The sequence below is a fragment of the Alligator mississippiensis genome, chromosome 2, assembly GCF_030867095.1.
Source record: "Alligator mississippiensis isolate rAllMis1 chromosome 2, rAllMis1, whole genome shotgun sequence".
NCBI lineage: Eukaryota > Metazoa > Chordata > Crocodylia > Alligatoridae > Alligator > Alligator mississippiensis.
The window spans coordinates 248,897,109-248,916,371 of NC_081825.1; the positions used below are offsets into that span (position 1 = coordinate 248,897,109).

The window sequence follows — 19,263 nt, forward strand, 5'->3', positions numbered from 1 at the left end:
GTCACTAGCCAGAAGGAACATGAAGAAATTCAAAATGCATGAGTAACACACTGATAAACTCATTCTTTGGTTCATGACATGGGTACCGCTACCCACATAGATATCTTAAGGACACTTAAACAAGAATTCAATTGGAGAGCGGATTTAGATTAGACATTAGGAAAAAATGTCTTTACGGTAAGGATTGCCAAAATCTGGAATGGGCTTCCAAAGGAGATGGTGCTCTCTCCTCTATTGGAGGAGACTAGACAAGCACCTAGCTGGGGTCATCTGACCCCAGTGTTCTTTCCTTCCCAGGGCAGGGGGGTCAGACTCGATAATCTGCTGAGGTGCCTTCTGACCTTAAAAATTTATGAATCAATAAATCTGAGTGCTAAAAATAGAGAAGTGGGAGGGAAGGAAACAACAATAGAAGCTGAAAGTGGGCTTTTGTCAGAGTAGCAAACGCTCCTAAGAGCTTGATGCAATAATAATTGTATCTATATCTATAGATATATCTATGTGTGGGTGTGTGTGCACATGTGTATATATAAATATACTCATATCCACATATACATACCATCAAAATTAATATAGCATCTTGGGTGTATGGTGCCTAGGAGCTAGTCTTGGATTCAGGCTATTAAGTGCTACTGAAATACCACTGTTCATGATACATGTGCTGCAAGTGCCCTGCTTGATAATTTTAGTCTGCTGTCAAAATTAATCTAATCACACTCTACAACTATTGTAGCCCTTGCTCCATAATTATACAAAAAGAATCTCATTTCACCAGGCAATATTTAGCACCCATACATATTAAGCACAGTGCCATGGATCTGTCCCTAGCTATGGTGAGAAATCAGTGTAGCAATCAAGCCTTGTAGAAGATTAAAGCTCAAAATCAATCTCTAAACAGTCAACATCTAACTTTCTCCCTTGAAAGGTACTTTCACAAGAACGTCCCCAATGAGTTATTAATTAGCAAAGGAGGTTTAATAGGTTTAACTGAAAGGTCACATGAATAAGCTGTACATTACTCCTGCATGATGGGAATCAAATGATAAGACACGGTGTAATTATGTTCAATTATCTTGGTGGAACTCAGTTTAGATTCTCAATCTCATTGACCCAAAGGAAAGAACAAACTATGAAGAGCAGCTTGTATACATTTAAAAATCTAACTGAGACTGTCAATGGGTGAGAGAAAGAAAGCTAAATCTCGTCATAGGCTGGACTTATTCAACTATATTTTTCATTGAATGTTTCTTCTGCTATCTTCATGCCTTACTTGAAATGCTATGAAATACAGAGGAGACTACAGAAAAGAGAATGAATGAAGCTGGACCACTTATCTTTGACAGACTTTCTCTGTTATTTTCATAGATGTTAGGGGCTAGAAGGGACCTTACAGATCATCAGGTACAGCCCCACTGCACTTGGGCAGGAAAGACTGCTGGGGTCAGATGATCCCAGCAAGGTGGGCATCAATACACTTTTTGAAGATCACCAGGGTGGGTGACTGTACCACCTCTGTGGGGAGCCTGTTCCAAATCCTTGGTACTTGACTTGTAAAGAACTTTTTCCTTATGTCCAGTCTGAAGTGATCTCCAATCAGTTTGTGCCTTGTATTTTTTGTTGTTCCCTGGGGGGGCCTTACTGAACAGATGCTCCCTCAGGCCCTGATGTACACCCCTAATATACTTACAGGATGCTACTAAGTCCCCTCTAAGTCTTCTCTTTTCCAGGCTGAACTGTCCCAAGTCTTTCAGCCTTTCCTCATATGACCTGCTCTCCAGGCCCTAGATACAAAAAATTATGACATTGTCAAAATGTCTACTGATTTCAGTAGGAGTTTCAGTGGTGCAAAAACAAAATGGGTAGCCCTGCTAGCCAACAGGGGACTTCAATCATTCCAGGTAGGTAGGAAATGGACACTATCTTGGTTCCTGATCAAGGGTCTGCAGATCACCACTTCTCTTTTTTGTCATGACTGGCCTCCATGAGCTAGTAGAGGGATAAAGTCAATGCTCTGAAGATCTGTGGCTTCACCTACCCAGTGCCCTGCCTGAGATGCATGTGGGAGAAGGTGATTATTCTTTTTCCCATTTATTATAACTATCCTAAGTTTATTTGGAAGTTTTTTATGTTTGTTTATCAATGCTATCACTTAAACTGCAGTACTGTGGGGCCAGTTGATCACTAGTTAGGATCAGGAATACATTTTTCCTCTCCACACATGATTGGAATAAGCTTATAATGGAAAGGAGGTAGAAAAGCCACCACACCCTGGAAGAAGTATTAAATACCTTGTCCCGTAACTGGTTTTCCCTTATAAGATGGGACAATTCCAATTTTTCTCCTGTATTCCTCTGGGATTGTTCAAGAGTCCCTTAAGTGGATTTCTCTTTCCTCCAGAAAATTGGTATACCAGTTCTTGATGTACTGCAAATGGACAAGGCCTTGCTTTTTGTATCAAGGTCTATTTTCTCTAATTTTTTAATTCCTGTATAATTACTCCAGAAAGTGGTAAGTTTCAGAACAGAATAATCGGAAGCCGAGTGTCCCAGGGACAACGGGACTAGAGGGAGCACCCGGCCCAGGGCCGGGGGGAACACTTACGTATGCTCTGCAGGAGAGGGGAGCAGCGGCGGCGTGCAGGCCAGGGAACCACCCGCGTGGCTCGTTAGCCGCGCTTTCATACAGCTGAGGCGGAGCGACGTCAGCGAGAGGCGCCGCTCCGCGGAAATAAAAGGCAGCCCCGAGGAGAGAAGGGGCACGCGGTGGGAGGACGTGGAGCCCGGGAGTGGAACCGGGCCCCCACAAGGGGCTTTGACTGTGGGCCGAACAGGCTGCAGCCGCACCGGGAGCAACGGAGGCGGGGAGAGCCGCGCTGCCGGAGAGGAGCGGCGAAACTGACGCGGGAGCCGGCAGAAGCCCCGAGGAGGAGCCTAGAGAGAGGGCCAGCTGGATTCACCGGTGAGGTAACGGGGCACGAGCTGGCAGAGGCTCCAGGGAGCCGGTGGGAGACTCCAGTGAAGGAACGAGATTGGAGCCGGCGGGAGACTCCAGTGAAGGAACCGGGTTGGAGCAGGCGGGAGCTCCGGTGAAGGAACCAGGTTGGAGCCGGCAGGAGCTCCGGTGAAGGAACCGGGTTGGAGCCGGCGGGAGCTCCGGTGAAGGAACCGGGTTGGAGCCAGCGGGAACCCGGCGAGGGAACCAGGGAAGACCGGGCAGAGGTCCCGGCGGGGTGTTGGGGAAGAGAGCTGCAAAGGGTGGAGAGGGTCCTCGACTCTCAGTCTTCGCTCGGGGACAAGGGACGGAAGGTCCACGACCCAAGGTGGCATTGGCCGGGGTGTAGGGGAGGTCGGAGCCCTGTGTGAGCCTGCCCAGGGGCGCTTCGGTGCTGGAGGCCGCAGCGAGGGGGACACCCCGGCGGCAGGCCCAGCCATGACCGCGGCTGGCGAGTTCCAGGGACTCCCCAGCGAGAGCAGGGCAGGCCCGGTCAGCCGCCCGCGCAAGAGTTGCCCGGGAGCACCTCCTGGAACAGAGACGGGCACACCGAGTAATAGATCATAAAAGAAATAGGGCTGGAAGGGAAATCCAGAGGTCGTTTAGTCCAACCCCCTGCCTGAAGCTGGATCCTTCTTAGCAAAAACATCCCATGCAAATCATGACCTAAACTCTACATAAGACAACTGCCAACCCTATTCCTAGTAGCATCCCTTCAAGTATTTGGAGACTGCTATCATTTTCTCTCTTAAATGGATATATCCTCCCCTTCTCCCCATGCAATGCTTCCAGAATGAGCAACATCAGTGCTTGTCTAGATTATATGGAGTTTTCAGCAAATTTTTCATAAAAGGCATGATTCAAATTCCGTTCCCTAATCACTTCAGATGCAGATGAACTTCAGTAGTACATGGACCATACCATTACAAATGTATTGATAGAACAACTGTGGTGGTACCAACACATTCTTTGAGAGAAAGCAATATTTTATTTGCTAATACTGATTTCCAGCTGATGTTTCTGGCCATTGGCCGGCCAGTCAAGTCAATCTAGCTGAACACATAGCAAATGTAAGCATTTCTCCACAAAACAGTTGCCTCTTCTTGCTGGAAGGTTCCTTTCTGAACTGTTAGATACCTGGTTTTTAACATCTGCAGCCATGACTGGCCAAAAAAAATCTGTATGATACCTGGCTAACTTCTTTTTTTTTCATAGTCCAAGTAGCCTGTTGCTTCGTTACCATGAAGGCAGTGATCTCTGTAAGCTTTCTATATTTCTCAGTCCAAAGGTATTTTTTGTTTTAAAGTTAGCTGAGATTGGTGTCCCCTTCTCTCTGAAATTTAGTACACATCTCCTATAGAATCTGGATACCTCACACATCTGAAGGACACTTTTTACCATCTATAGCATTTTAATGCATGCTCCGGGGGTGGCACTTTAATTAGAGTGGCTCCAAGAGCTGCTCTAATTAACGCACCTGGAAAGTCTTGTATATCAGTGTCCCCACACTTCAAAATGGTGATGGGGACACTTTAGATAAAGTTTGTTGAATAACCATTAGATAAAGCGCCCCCTCTGTTAGGGTAGCTTGTTACGTTTAATGCTTTGAAGTTGCATCTGCTTATAGTATTGTTTATGTTTAGCCTTATTTAATCATTGCTTAAGTTTTGCTCTTATTAACTTTTTTTTTTTATTAGCCAGCTGAGGGTTGTTTTTGTAGAGCTCATAGGTGCTCATTATATGATATCTTTATTTTTATCACTGTGAGAAGTTCTTTTAACATAACATAGCAATGGCCTTGTTACCAGCTCCAATTAACTGAATTTGGCACTAACCAGCTGAATCAGAGGGATGAAAGGATTGGATATATTAATGAAAGGTGATAAGGGAGACCAATGGACTATGCCCAAAGTAAGACACCAGAAAAAGGCCAAATTAAGAGGTGTGCTTGTGATGGATCTGTTAGACAAAGGAATATGCTGACAGGATAAAAGATGAACAGTATACTGACTGTAGAGAGATCAATCCAAAAGCTAGGAGTCAGCAAAGGAGTGAAGTTGAAGAAAAGCATAAAAGGGGGCAGCAAGAACGTTCATCATTGTGATAAATCCAGTCTTCAACACCTTTCTGGACTGCCTCAGCCCACAATGTACCCTTTGCTTTCAGGAACTGAGTGGCCATCTTTTCTGTTGAGCAAAGTAACATCTTGGATTGGGTGAGATTATTGTACTGAATGTTTTTCTCTCTCTGAATATAGAAACTGCTAAGACAGTACTTGTACCAATACAGTTAGACTTCGATTTTAGGACACTGAGTTGTCTGCATTCATATTTTAAGTTCTATTTAAGGGTTAATTGTACTTTAATGATCCCTTAGCACTATCTGGGAGACAGTGGTGCTAACATCTCCACCATTTTGAAATGCGAGGCTGCTGATACACAGACTTGATTGACTCTACTCTGACACATTGTAATTACAGCACATTGTGCTCATGTATAGGCATCCTAAATTACTTTATACCATATTATTTCCCAGCATGTTACCATCTCTCAGTCACCCAATACACACAGTTTAGCTTGTATGAAACCCCAGCTACTGTTACACTCTCTTTTTTATGGAATATATCAACTTCCAAATCTATGAGCCACTGTCTGGTATTATCACCCATGGTGCATATTCTACCTGCTCCGTCTGGGCATAGGTTGCAGCTTTCAGTTAAGTGCTGTGCTATTTGTTGGACACTGCATTCACACAAGGGGCTGTCTAAGGTGGTCATCTTGCGAAGTGTTGTTTTGAAGCATCCATATCCAGATCTCAGTTTGTTCAGCTTGACCTGCTGTTCTCTGTCAAGGTCATGTCCAGTGGGGTACTTGTTTGGTGTTGGTATGAAATGCTGTAGGAATAGATCTGAACTTTCCCAGGGGTTGACCCACTCCACTGATGCCCATAGGTTTGGTTCAGCATCCCCAGCTTCTTCCAGGAGCTTGTGTGCTTCATGTACAAATGGTTTATGACCTTTCAGCTTCTTAAGCCTTCATCTGTTCAGGTCTTTAGTTAACAGTTAATGGAGCAGGTTATTTCATCTCCTGCCCCTATAGCCAGTAATAACGTTAGGGCCTATCTTACATCATTTGGTCTAATGCCCGAGTACAGGGACTACAACTATGTGTGTGCGTAAGTTGTGCAGCCTGTTATAAATCTCAGAGCACTGTAAAGCACAGTGTCAAACTTTTTAGTGTGACAACTTATGGTCCATACAGAAGCATAGTAATCTGCTGGGGCATATACCATTGCAAGTGCACTTTGAAGTTGGTACCCCATGTCATGCTGACTAAAAATCTAAGGAAGCTACCTGTGCAGAGACTACTGTTAACCTTCTGAATGTGATATTTATAGGTGTGGGAATAGTCTAATGCAACTCCTAGGTGGGTTGGGGTATACTCATAGAGAAGGATGCAGTTGGCTACCCTGATATTCAGCTCAACGATTGTCCAGGTGGAAGAGTAATGGTGCTGATTTATTGATGCTCAACTTTAACCGCCACTTCTGGACATAGTCAGCAACGAGTTCCTTGTCAGTACTCAACATATTTTCAAGTTGTCATATCTGTTCCTTGGGCTACTATGGTGACGTAACCAGTGTACATATATTGCTTAGATATTGTATGTGGGAAGTCTGAGATACATACATTGGAAGTATTGGTGCTAGCACTGACCCATGGGGAACTCCATTCTTCAGAGTTCATACTCTGCTTTTTTATCCTTGGCTGGTTGTGAGTTTGAATGTTCTGCTTGAGATCATGTTCATGATGAAAGTGCATAGCTTGTGGTCAGGTATCATACAGCGCAGTTTATAATTTGAGGCCTTGGTGCCATACAGTGTCATAGCCAGCTGTAAGTTTAATAAAGACTACGCCTGTTTTCTGCCTCATTTCAAATCCATTTTCTGTCAAATGTATGTAATATAACTTGGTTGGCTTGTTCTTTTGGGAGCTGGGGGTCAACAGTGTTCTCTGTTCTATTCAGGATTATGAGCTCCATGAGTCTGTATGCAATGCAGAGTAGTGAGGTGGCTTGGTAGCTCTTTGGATCCTTTAGTAGTTTGTTGGGTTTTAGGATAGCAATGATGTCAGTTTTTCTCCAGATTTTTGGACGCCTGTTATTTTCTAGGCATTTATACATGCATTTTCTGAAGCCATTTTTTCATTGTGCTTCTGAACTTAGTAATGAATTCTGGGAAAATCTTATCTGATCAAGCAACCTTGCCACTCTAGATCACTTTAATAGCCATGTCAAACTCATTGTCAGAGATGGGGGCGGTTAAATTAAGGTTGACGTTGGGTGATTAAAGTTGTTAAAAAGTCAGGTGTCATTTTTGTGTGTTGCTTACTTGGGTTACTGTGTTCGCTGTTGTTGCACAGTATGTTCATGATGAAGTTTGCCGAGACAGGGAAATGTTTTCTTGGTCTCTGCCTGTAAGGCAGTTAATGATGCACCAGCTTGTCTGCTTGAGTGAGTCATAGCCAATCCTTCTATGGTGGTAAGTTGCGTCTCCTTTTTTTATATTGTTTTATGTGGTAGCCAGCTGTTTTATAGTTCTTTTTTATAGTTACTGGGTCATTGCGTTGCTTGGTGATGTTAAAGAGCTGTTTAGACTGCTTGTCCCAGCACGGCACATAATGGTTTCTATAGCTTCTAGATAAACAGAGTATGGCTAGTTCAATTAGGCAGTTTGTAAATGTACTGTAGACTTAATCAGTGTTGATTTCTGAAGGATCCTTTAATTGGTTTGTTGTCTTGTTGGTTAGCCTTTGGTATTTCTGCCAGTCTGCCTTCTGGAAGTTCCATCTTAGAGCTGGTCTGGATGGTGTGGGCTGAAAAAATCATAGTATGCTGATGAGTTAGAGTCTGTGCTGAGATGACAGAAACTTGTCAAGTACATTTCTTATCAGTGTTTTATTCAAGTTTCCCTTCCACCAGGCAAGATCTAGATTTGGTAGAATGTTCCAATGTTCAAATGCACCGTTGGGTCATACCATTGAGTGTTATATCATTCCGGCTTGCCCAAAGACAAAGATCATCTCCATTGCTACTCTTAGAGGAATATCTCCAATCTCAATGTTGACAGCTGAAGTCACCTGCACATAAGGATGTCTGGTCATAACTAGGGAGGGATGTGATCAACAACACAGCAGAGGCTGGCTTGCATATATGGCTGATTATGTTATTGACCCAGACAATGCTCCATTCTATTGCACTCTGGGAAGTATTATGTCCCTTGGCAGTATATAGCAAATCATTTCTGATTAACTTAGCAAGCCCATGCATCCTACTGGCTACTGAGTTTGAAAAGTCGTAGCCTGTGAGCTTCATTTTCTGCAGCTGCTGTATACGTGTTTCTTGTAGAGGGACTACATATGGTTTCATTTCCCTGGTGATGCATTCCAGCACTGATGGCTTGAGCAAGGTATAGTCTTCAACATTAAGTTGAAGCTATATACTTGAGGGTCTTTTTGTCATGATGATTCACCATTTTGTATGTGGTAAAGCAACATTCCTTTTTGCAGCTTCCTTTGACTTAATGCCTTCAGGCAGGCAACAAGGTACAACAGAACAAGGTAACAGTATCATATATAATATTCATTGAGGATAATGAAGGCATTGTTATAGCTTGTCAGAGATCGAGTTACAGTTATAAATATGTGGCCCCAAATTCCTGGACATCACATGGGGTCCTTGCATTGAGACCAGCTGAAATGCAAAATACATATTTTTGAACAATACTGCACTGGTAAGTGAATGGACTGGATGGTTTCATATACATTTTCCAGCTCTAATGTTTATAGATTTCATTATTTATTTTGGATATACTCAAAGGCATTTTTATGTTTCTTAAGTCAAGCTCTGATTGCCTAGTACTGGAAGTCAATTGATACTTTATATTTCACCAGGTCAAGTTGGGCAAATGCTAAAAAGAAGAGTGTCACAATTATGTATTTTTAAAATAAATTCTACACCCCTATTTTTATCCCTTTTTGTCTACTTCCCATAAATGAATTCACTAGCAAGAATATTTTGAAAATGCGTTGCGAATGAATATTACTGAAATCATATGGGATTAAAAATGATGAGCATGTGTATAGGTCCCCCCCACATCCACACACACGTATATGTGCAGTTGCTGGCACTTCGTGTAGTACAACAAACCCTCCATCCTGTTTGGGGTAATGGGATGCACACTATTATATAAATAACATTTGCATCAGGGACCCAACATAATTGCTATGGTCACTCACTGAGGGAGCAGACAGATCTCTAATCCAAGTGTTTTAATTTGGAATTGTTATAATTAAATTAAAGAGTTAAAGATGAGTTAAAGACCAACAGTAATTCACAAACCTCATTCTGCAGATATTTCAAGTTATTGTCAATTTTAGAAAAAATGTAATTGGCTTGTGTATAATTCCTGAAAAGAAGAGTTGAGATTCATCAATGAATGAATTTGGTGCGATGATTCACCCAACTCTGTTTTTAATACATCTGAAATGTGGTGAATGCTATGTTACATTTAGAATAGGCTCTTGGAAACGACTATATTTTAGCATACAAGACAGTGACTGCTGAAAAGAACGAGAAAGTCTTTTAGCACATAAACCAGTGGTCTTTTGCTTATTGAAGATAACTGCTTAAATGCTGCCCTTCTTAAAGTAACCTACTTACATTACCAGGGAAGCAGGAGATGGTCTTTATGGCAGAACATACAGGATTTGGCTGAATGCTTCATCTTTCTTTGTAGCAGACTACCTAAAGAATATAAATTTGATGCAGTTTTTCAGCTTCATTTGGCTGGAGTCATGCTAAGAATATGAGTGGAGTATTGTTTCTGAATAAAACGAATTCCGATGAAATTAGCAAGAGGCTTACTGACCAATCAATTTTCAAACAGCTGCATTAGGCTGAAGCAAGAATCCTTTTAATTCTAAAAGTTCCCAATGGACAGGAGATACCCTTTGGATTCCATGGTCATCTCACAGACCTTTGCATCATAAGACATTTTCACACAAGTTGTCTGGGTATTTGGATAAAATTCAAAAAGAGGCTTACACTTCAAAGAGTAGGAAAGCTGACTTAAGCTTTAGAATAAATACCAAAATCTCTTATCTTTTCATATTTGTCGTTTGTTATAATCCTTGCAAAAGTGGCCTCAGCAATAATAGGAAAAAAAAAATCATAAGATTGGCTTGTCAGACTAACAAAAGCATTATACATAAATGCTGGTTAGGGGACAATTATGAGGGTTTAAAGCTTTAGAAATGATAAATGCTCATTTAAATTAAAATGTACATGAATTTCCAGTGGGAATGTTTCACCACAAAAAGTGCTTCTACTGAGAATTGGACTTGCATTATTTCTTCTCTAGTATTTATTAAATGGAAAGTTCCCCCTGGGGCTCTTCCAGTGCAAGGACACTACTAAAGGATTTTATCCCTTTGATTTATTTTTGCTATATTGATCTTTTTAGGGTTAGGAGGAGAGATTTTTTTTTTTTTTGTACAAGTTAATACCCCTGACGTATAGCGATTGGGGGAGGGCAAAATATGATCAGATTGATCCAACTTTCAATTTGCCTCTTGACTGGGAAGTGGTTCATAATGCATCCCAGGTAGTCCTCAGAGACATTGTAAGTGATTCTTTGGTCACAGCTGCACAGGAATTTGAACCTATATCAGGAAACGCCACAGTCCTTTACAAACCATAGGAAAATCTGCACCCCTTCCCTTTGGGATCAGCTTTATCTACCTTTTGCTCCTCTCCATGGCTGCATAGGACCAGGGCACAATTTAGTTCATTGTAATTGCATGGTGAGGAAATGTACTTGAGTAATTTTTTCATTTAGCCACGTTTTTGAGTGGAAAAAAATGATAAATTCAGCAGCGGAGCAAACAGCACAATTCTACCATGGCCTGTGAACTATACTGGGTTACCACTCGCATCCTACTGGGTGATCTCCATTACTGTTATTTTCCAAGGCCTTATAAGGGTCTCTTCATGTTGCAATCAACATTGTTAATATGGATTTTTCAATATCTAGAACACATTGATTTTCACATATTATAATGCGCAGCCAATATTAGCAAATAGCTGAAAAACTGTCTTTCAGGGAAAAAGAAAAAACACCTCATAGTCTTAGCATGTTTATCCTATTTGTGAATAATAATTCAATATTGTTATTTTATGATGTGGTTTTTTCATGGAATATTTTTCCTTTATTTTTTTTTTGTAACTACTTGCTTCAAAACATCATAAAAACTTTTCTCTGTCTGTAGAAAGTAACAACTCACTAAAATACCACAGAGAGGTGCTCTAAACCCACTTTAGTTACTCAGAGCAGCTCTACCAGGAATGAATAGAATGATCTAAACTAAATGTGAGGCAGGATTCTTTCTGATTTTAGTACACTTCTTTTTATTATTTTTTTTCATATCTCTTGTAGCACTCGTCACGCAGCAACATGTTTTCAGCAGTCTGATCTTAAAGCAACTGAAACTATATTAATAAGCCAGGGGAGAGTTACCCCAGAGAACACTCAACTATCATTTTTCATGAATAATCCACTAGTTTGAACTAAATACCCTTTATAAGTCAATAAAAGCTATGTAATAAATGAGTTGCTTGGGGCTATCTTATATAAGGCTTAAATCTGCAAACAATTATGCACTTGCTTAATCTAAGTAATCCCTTTGATTTCAGTGGGAATACTCACACAAGTAAGAATCAGCACGTTTGCACTATGAGGATTTTAAAGGGTTAAAATGCCAACATTTCCCATTTAGCTTCAAAAATCTTCTTATAATCTAATTATAATGGCCTTAGACATCACAGATTAATTCTGGGGAATTGTTGATATCATGAAACCATGTAGATTACAATAGTGGTGCTAAGAAAAGGCATAGGGTTTTGATAGCAGGGTCATTGAATGAGGCTGTTTTGGAACAGCTGAGGATGGGGGTGGGGGATGTGGATTGAAATCTGCCCATGAACTGCATACCTGTATATCTTAGACCAGTGCAGTCAAAGGAAGATTCACTCTGTGTAGATGCTGGTGGGTATGTGCCTTTTATGTGCTCAGTTACCCTTTATAGACTGAAAGGGAAAAATTGTAGCCCAATGGCAAAAGTCCCATTGACTTCAGTGGGGCCAGGATTTCACCAATAGTATTTAGACCTCTCCCATTCCAAGTCAGAGGACATATGAATACAAAGCCAGATAAATAATTATAGTTCAAGTTAATTTTTTTAGGCCCAAACCAAGACACCAAAGTTTGTGGAAGTTTAGGTGTATGTGTTTAGACCCCATTCATACATTAAAGGAATGTGTGATAAGTATCACAGAACAAAATGTGTAAAAGAAAAAAGTGGTGGAGTTTTCTGTTCCTATGTCAATTATGCATTATTTGTGGAATTACCATATATGGAGTAAACCATTTCTATTCATGCAATTAGCCACAATTTTCTTATCAATGTTTACCTTCCATTATAATTTTTGAATCTTTGCCCATAGAAAAGCCACTTCATATAAAGAAGTGAACTGGTTTAATACATGATAGAACTTGATCCTTAAAATTGAGATCTGCATTTATGCACAGATATCAAAGATTTCTGTTCTTTTTGGGGACAGAATCAGAATTGATTTGGTTCTTGGCATCTTTTATACTTGATTCTTCATTTTGAAACACATGCTGCACACAAGAAAGTAGTAACATTTATAAGCCAACACAAAAAAAAATGGTTCTTTTCTAGGTGATCTACATCATTTTTTCTACAGCATGTTTGATTTTTTAACTTAACACACTCCGCTCACATATAATTGAAATATCACTTATGCTTGTCAGGTGCTTTGATGGCCTATAATGGTTTACAGAGATGACCATATATTGAATGCTCAGTCTGCCTTTGTCCCCTTGAGGTAAGTGGGTAATTCTGATTGTCTACTGCTACCTAAAAATACAGGTTAGATGTACAGGTTATATTTAAGTGCAGGATAGATGTGCTGTAGAAGGTGAGAGATATGATAGATTAAATTAGATAGATGTTCAATACATCATACCAGGAAAATGAAAAGAAAAGAAAAGAAAAGACATGGATAAATATTAACCTTTAATAAAGTTTTCAGCTTATTCTGGTACTTTTTAAAAGGTGACAATACAGTCTTACTATATCCATCTGGTAACCCTTGTCAAGTCCTGTCACAAGCTCCTATTAACTATTCTCTTCTGCTATCTTTTATCCTGAGAGGCTCACCAACCTAAGACCTTCTAAAAGCTACTATTAATACTATCTAGCTACAGAGAGAAGAGTTTGGTATAAAGAAGTTGTGCATTGCCTGAAGTTGCATTAAGTGTAGTTTCATCAGCATTCAGCACCATTACCATAGCATAAAGGATAGAAAAGGGAGAAGAATCTACAGAAATTTCAGATAAAAAGAAGCCAGTGCACAGTGAAAAAAGCTCCTTAGGTTTGTACTGCAGACACTTTTTCTAATGGGTCCTCCTCCAAACCAGTATTAAAACTAGCATACAATGTGTTCTGCAAATAGGTGCAATTTTAAATGTGACATTACTGATCTTTCTGGCACTAAGGTGTTAAAGCTAGTTAGCCAGACTTTGGGAAGAACTACCTGGAGGTATATTATAAAGAAACAATTATAGTGAAACACCTCTGGCCTGAACCAGAGACACTGTTACTGTTACTTCTTATAGCAAAGTCAGTCACTATCATATTTACTACACGTTCCTATTCAGAGGTGTCAGACTGATTTGACTGGAATTAGTTGGGCATATTTTGTACCACAGCTTTTCCAGATACTGAAGTGATTGTTAGACCAGTTCCAGTCAGCATTGTAACATTTTTCTTCTTTTCTCTTTTCCCTTTCCCATAATAACTACTGCAGCAGGTTGTAAATGCAATGATCTCCCCCACCCCACTTCCACCTGGCCAACTGAGGATGGAGAGAATACAGACAATGATTTATGGTATTGCTATAGTGTGCAAAGCTCAGGTGCTGCCATAAAAATCTCACCAGTCTCAAAAGTCACAGAGAAAAAAAACCAGACAGGCCCAGATTTGCAGTCAAGTATGGGCAGGAGAAGCAAGTGGAATTTGCCAGGACACAGCTACAGCAACTGTGTATGCAATCATGTTATTTGAACAAATTAGTTATCTTACCTGAAGCTTGTACACTTGGTTAGTGAGATCATGTGTATAAGCCCATGTGAAGTGGGTATATATGCCAAGGTGCCAAGTTTGGTGCCAATTCACTTTTTACCCTCAGCTTCTGCTTAAGCTTTCTCCAAGCACTAGCAGCAGGTGTCAGAAGGGAAGAAATTTATTCTCTGCAAGCCTACAACTTATAGTTTAATGCTGGTAGGGACCAGAGGCAGCTTTAGGAGCTACAAGGGGGAGGGGGGATTTTTAAATAGGAGGGAGATGGAAAAAGGGCTTATTGGAGTGAAATGAAAGCTGTTCTTGCTTTACTGGGAAAAAGAGGGTTGTTAGGTGAGAGTGGGAAAGCCTCAACTTGCTAGCATGGGGTGACTCAGAAAGCAGGTAGGTAAAGTAGAAGAACTAACACAGCCTCTTAGCCCTTGTTTTATTTTTAAGCCTCTGTCCAACCCTTCAGTGTTGGCCACCCCATTAGTTCCTGTTCCCCTAAAATAGCACCTCACCTCCACTGGTGAACAAAATATTAAGAAGTTGGTTTTTATTACTTCCCTTCCTTTCTGCCAAAAATTTTAAACCCCCTCCCACAAAAAGGGTAACAGACTAGCTGCTTTTATATTCTCTGTTCTCTTGTTCCTCGCTCTGTCAGCTGGTGTGAATCAGTACACAGCTGCAGGTCAATTACTGATATGCTCAGTAATTACTGAGAGAAGATGTGGCTTATTTTAATCCACCATGAATATAGGATAGGTGAGAATAACCTTCTAACCAAGTGAACTGAAACAAGCTAGTGTGAAAAAATAACAACCAAAAAAAGAACAACTCTAGAAAGGACAAGTAACTATGGGACTAGTCAGACCCAGGATGAGACTTAGAATTGTGTTTCATGATTATTTCCCTTTTCCACTAAAACGCTTGACTCAAGGAATTTTCTTTTCTTTTTAAAAATTCCATTAGAGTGTAATTGTATTTGGTACTGAACAGTGACTTCATCTGCTTGTTCATGTGCACCTGGGAATAGCAAACTGACCACAAATAAAGTGTTATATTTTCAACTGAAAAAAATAGAGGAAAATATTTTTTCTTCTAATCTCTTTCACTTATTGTCTTTTTAAGGCCTTATTTATGTTAGGAATTTACTCTCCCTAACTCACCAAGCCCATTTAAAAATTAATTAAAATGCCTTTATTTGAAAAAGGAGAAAGAAAAGGATTCATTGTTGGTCTCTGCTCATTTAAAGTCTGTTGCCCATCTAGAAAGCTGGTACAAAAAGCAGTAGGTGTTGGACTTCTTTATGTCTTTGTAATTATGAACTGAAAGAGAAAGTAACTCAACTTTATCTTAAACTGCACAGGTGAGCAATATGAAGATTTTTTGACGGCCAAATATGCCATTTTGACATGTCACCATGTATGTGTGGGTTTCAAGAGATGCATCATTTTCTGAGACAATGCTGTTATATTATTGTAATTCATATCAGCCATCTAGCAGTTTCTAGCTGCCCCTGGTTCTTTGATTTTAGGTTTCAGCATTAAGTTTTTAGTATGTCCCCACTACAACCTCTGTAAAAAATTATTTTTAAAGTTTACATATAATACATTATAATTCAATATTATAAGCTAGGATCAAGAACTATGTGTCAAAGGACTTCCAAATTAATATTTTGAGATTGCCTCAGTGATTGTTAAATATGTAAGTTATCATTTGACTTTACTTTGGTGCTGATCCTGGACTCTTACATGCACACAAATTTCCTTGAAGTCCATGGCTCTGTGGAGATGTAGGGGTCTGCCAGCTTGGATCAAATTGCAGGCTTAGAGCCAAAACCACTGAATGCCATCTACATTAGAAAAGGATGTCTGTTGGAACTTTCCAATTTGCTTAGTGGCTGAACTTAACTTACTAAAAATAAATACAAAACAATCAGAAAACAGCCTATTTTTGCGACTGATCACTTTATTGGCTGATGCATACAAGACGGCTGTTACCTTAGTGTGATAGAACAAAACTATTTCATGATAGTATACTAAGCAGCTTTAATTCCATTGTACCAAGATCCATTAGAGAAAATAATTGCATCTATATGCATCATTTGACAGAATAGAAATGAAGTGTGGGTAGTAGAACACTTCCTTAGGATCAATGTTTTTCAATAAACCTCAATATTTACTTTCAATAGATGTTTCTACCTTGGCATATAACAGATTACCACTGTCCCATGACACTGTTTTAAAACCACTGAGCTTTTAGCATATGTGCATTTTGATAAAAAATGTGAAATAAATGCACTACAAGTAAGAAACAAATGGATAACTACAGTAGTATGATCCACTTTCACCAAAGGAGTGAATAGAGTCTAGTAAATGCAGACAATATTTAAAAAATATTATTTCTATATTCAGAATCTGGTTAATTCATCTTCTGAGATAAACTAGGGCGTGGAGAGATGCTGTGCTAAGAACCTAGCCTGACATTCAGGTAAAGGTGTGATGGGATCTGATATACAATCCACACAATCATGCTTTCTGTCATGCTACACGAACATAGAAAGAAGCGTGATGTGAGATTGAGCATCAGATTCTATCACACCTTACTGTTGGTGCAGGGAAACCTGGGATCATGATCCTGAGCTCCCCCTGCACTGACAAATAGTAAGCTCTTGCAGGTAGAAGCCCTCTCAGCTGGAATGGAGATAGTTGTGCTATCATGTGCTCCTGCAGCTGGGAGTGGGGCTCCTAGATGTTGGGGTTCACCATGTAGCCTGGAGGCTGGAAGCCCACAGCTGATGGGGCTTCCAAATGTGGGGGTGCACCTGGCCACACATTCAATTAATGGCATGATAGGAGCCAGCCACAAAGTTATTACACATTTTTTTGTGGAGTAATTTTGGCTTATTCTTTGTTTTACGATGTCATCAATTGCTTTAACATGTGGCCAGATTACAATTTAAAATGTGACTAATTGGTTAATCACATTAAATGTAACATCTGGCTGAGGCCTAAATTTATTATGCTCTCCAAAGTTGCTACAGCAACTGACTGTACCTCTGTAACAGGGGCATCCCACACTCACTACCTTAGATCACGAGTATGTATCTCTTGTAACTTAACTGATACTGCTATTCACCTTGGCTGCTGACAGACAGGAAAAAAAAAACAAAACCCCAAACAGGCTTTACCAGAAAAGGTAGTGTATTAGTTTGACCCAGCTCCACAGCATGTGTATAGATCGGGCACTTCAGTGGGGCTTTTTGGCGCTTTTATCTAATAGCTGATTCACTTGCTGATTAGATAATAGCACCAAAAAGCCCTGCCAGAGCACCCAATCCATAGACATTAGGCAAGCTGGGGCAAATTAACGTCATGCCTCTTCTGGACATGCGCTGGGCTTGGTGTGAGGGCACACTGAGTTTAAAGTAAAGCGCTGTTTCTTTGCAGTTTTTTTACATGTATAAGCAGCCCTTACTCCTACTGGTGGTTTTCAGGACTGTAGGAAATTTAAAGATGCCTCTTTCATGGTTGTTTTAGAGGGGAAAGAGCGGCTGCCACTGGCCAGCCTTTCATAATGTAATTATTCTGGACTATGATTTCATTCACAGATCAGTAAAGGATCATTTTTTTAATGTGAGAATTCTGCTTGGGTTCTCATACCCCTTTAGCACCAGAACACCTTTCAGTAATAAACTGAGGAATGTCTGATGCGCACCAAAATAAGTCCTGCTGTCTCTTGTTCACAGCCACATACTATTTAACAGCCAATACTTTGTGCATTGCAATAGGTACAATCTGCATCTCTTCTGAAAATGAATGAGTTTTCTATACTCAGGTTAGGAAGCTGAACCCTCCAAAACTAGCTATTATAAATGCAGTCCAAAGAAGAGAGAGAAAGGGAATTGCCTAGCTCCAGGCACAATCCTAGAATCTGATGCACCATTTCAACAATCAGCAGCAATGCCTAGAAATGACAGCACAGATAATTTTAGAACAAAATATGATTTATTTGTGTTTTGACTATTACACTTGAATAATACATTAAAATATGTGGTGTGAGTGTAGCATTTACATTCATAAACCACACAGAGAGGTCACTACTTTTTAAAAGAGAGATCTCTTTTAAAAATAATAAGAAAAAAATCCCTTTTTTAATCCTTATGCATGGCTGGGGGAAGGTTAAGAAGGTCACACATTCCTCTATTCTATCAAATCTTTTAACACCCTAAAAACTTCTCTGGCTATACCATTTTTTCAAAGGGATATTCCCAAGATTCATTCCTGGCTTTGGATATACAGACATGCTGCACTGCGTATCTTACAGGAATCAGTTGCTGTGCATGTAATATCAAATGCAGTAGCAGATGTAAAAAGGTGAGTGGCATTGCAGACTTACCTGAGAACCAGAATGAATCCTCATTGTACTTGAAGTGCATTTACTTTTCACACTGAAAGTTGGATCACTACCGTGAGATGAGAAACTGCTGCAATGATATAGCAGCTGGGATAAATGCATGTTGCAATAATATGGTTAAGGTGATACAAAGTAACATAAGATGATAAAGTTAAAACTATAATTAGGTATGAACTGCCAGCTGGCATGGGGGGTGTGGGATGTGGGACAGCAGTACTGGGAGTGGGGGCTATGCCCTGCTGCCGCTTGCCCCCTTCTGCCAGGAGCAAGCTGTGCCCACATTGCGCCCCCCCCCCACCCTGGCTGGGCAAGCAGCAGCAGGGCAGAGCCCCCGCTCTGAGCGCTGCCGTGCCTGCACCCCACCCCCCACCCTAAGTAACGCACCCTCCCACCCTGGCTGGGCAGCTTGCCCTTGCCCCAGCCCCAATCCCTCCCTCCCCACTCTCGCAACCCCAACAGACTTACCAGCTGGAGGCAGCTGTGTCAGCTGCCTGTTTAGTTTATGACCGAATCTCCAAAGCAGCGCCAAATCTTTGGGATCTGATTCAGCTAAGTCGAATTGGGACAGCGATTCAAATCTCCAAATCGAATCACTGTTGTCCAAATCAGCTGAATCCTAGTCCTAAACGAATACCTGCCCCTTTGCACAG

The 19,263-nt window shown here is 40.6% G+C and overlaps 2 long non-coding RNA genes across 2 annotated transcripts in view; one reads left to right on the forward strand and one right to left on the reverse strand.

Annotated features, from left to right (window-relative positions):
- LOC109285368 (uncharacterized) overlaps positions 1-19,263 on the forward strand; it is a 175,322-nt gene that overhangs the window by 130,350 nt on the left and 25,709 nt on the right. Inside the window, exon 3 of the long non-coding RNA XR_002093106.2 lies at positions 12,883-12,956. This is a non-coding gene — a long non-coding RNA (uncharacterized LOC109285368). The remainder of the gene's footprint in view (positions 1-12,882; positions 12,957-19,263) is intronic.
- LOC132248789 (uncharacterized) lies at positions 3,208-14,819 on the reverse strand. The gene is made up of 3 exons (XR_009460203.1): positions 14,216-14,819; positions 9,711-9,794; positions 3,208-8,741 (listed from the first exon to the last, which is right to left on the reverse strand). It is a non-coding gene; the product is annotated as an uncharacterized LOC132248789 (long non-coding RNA).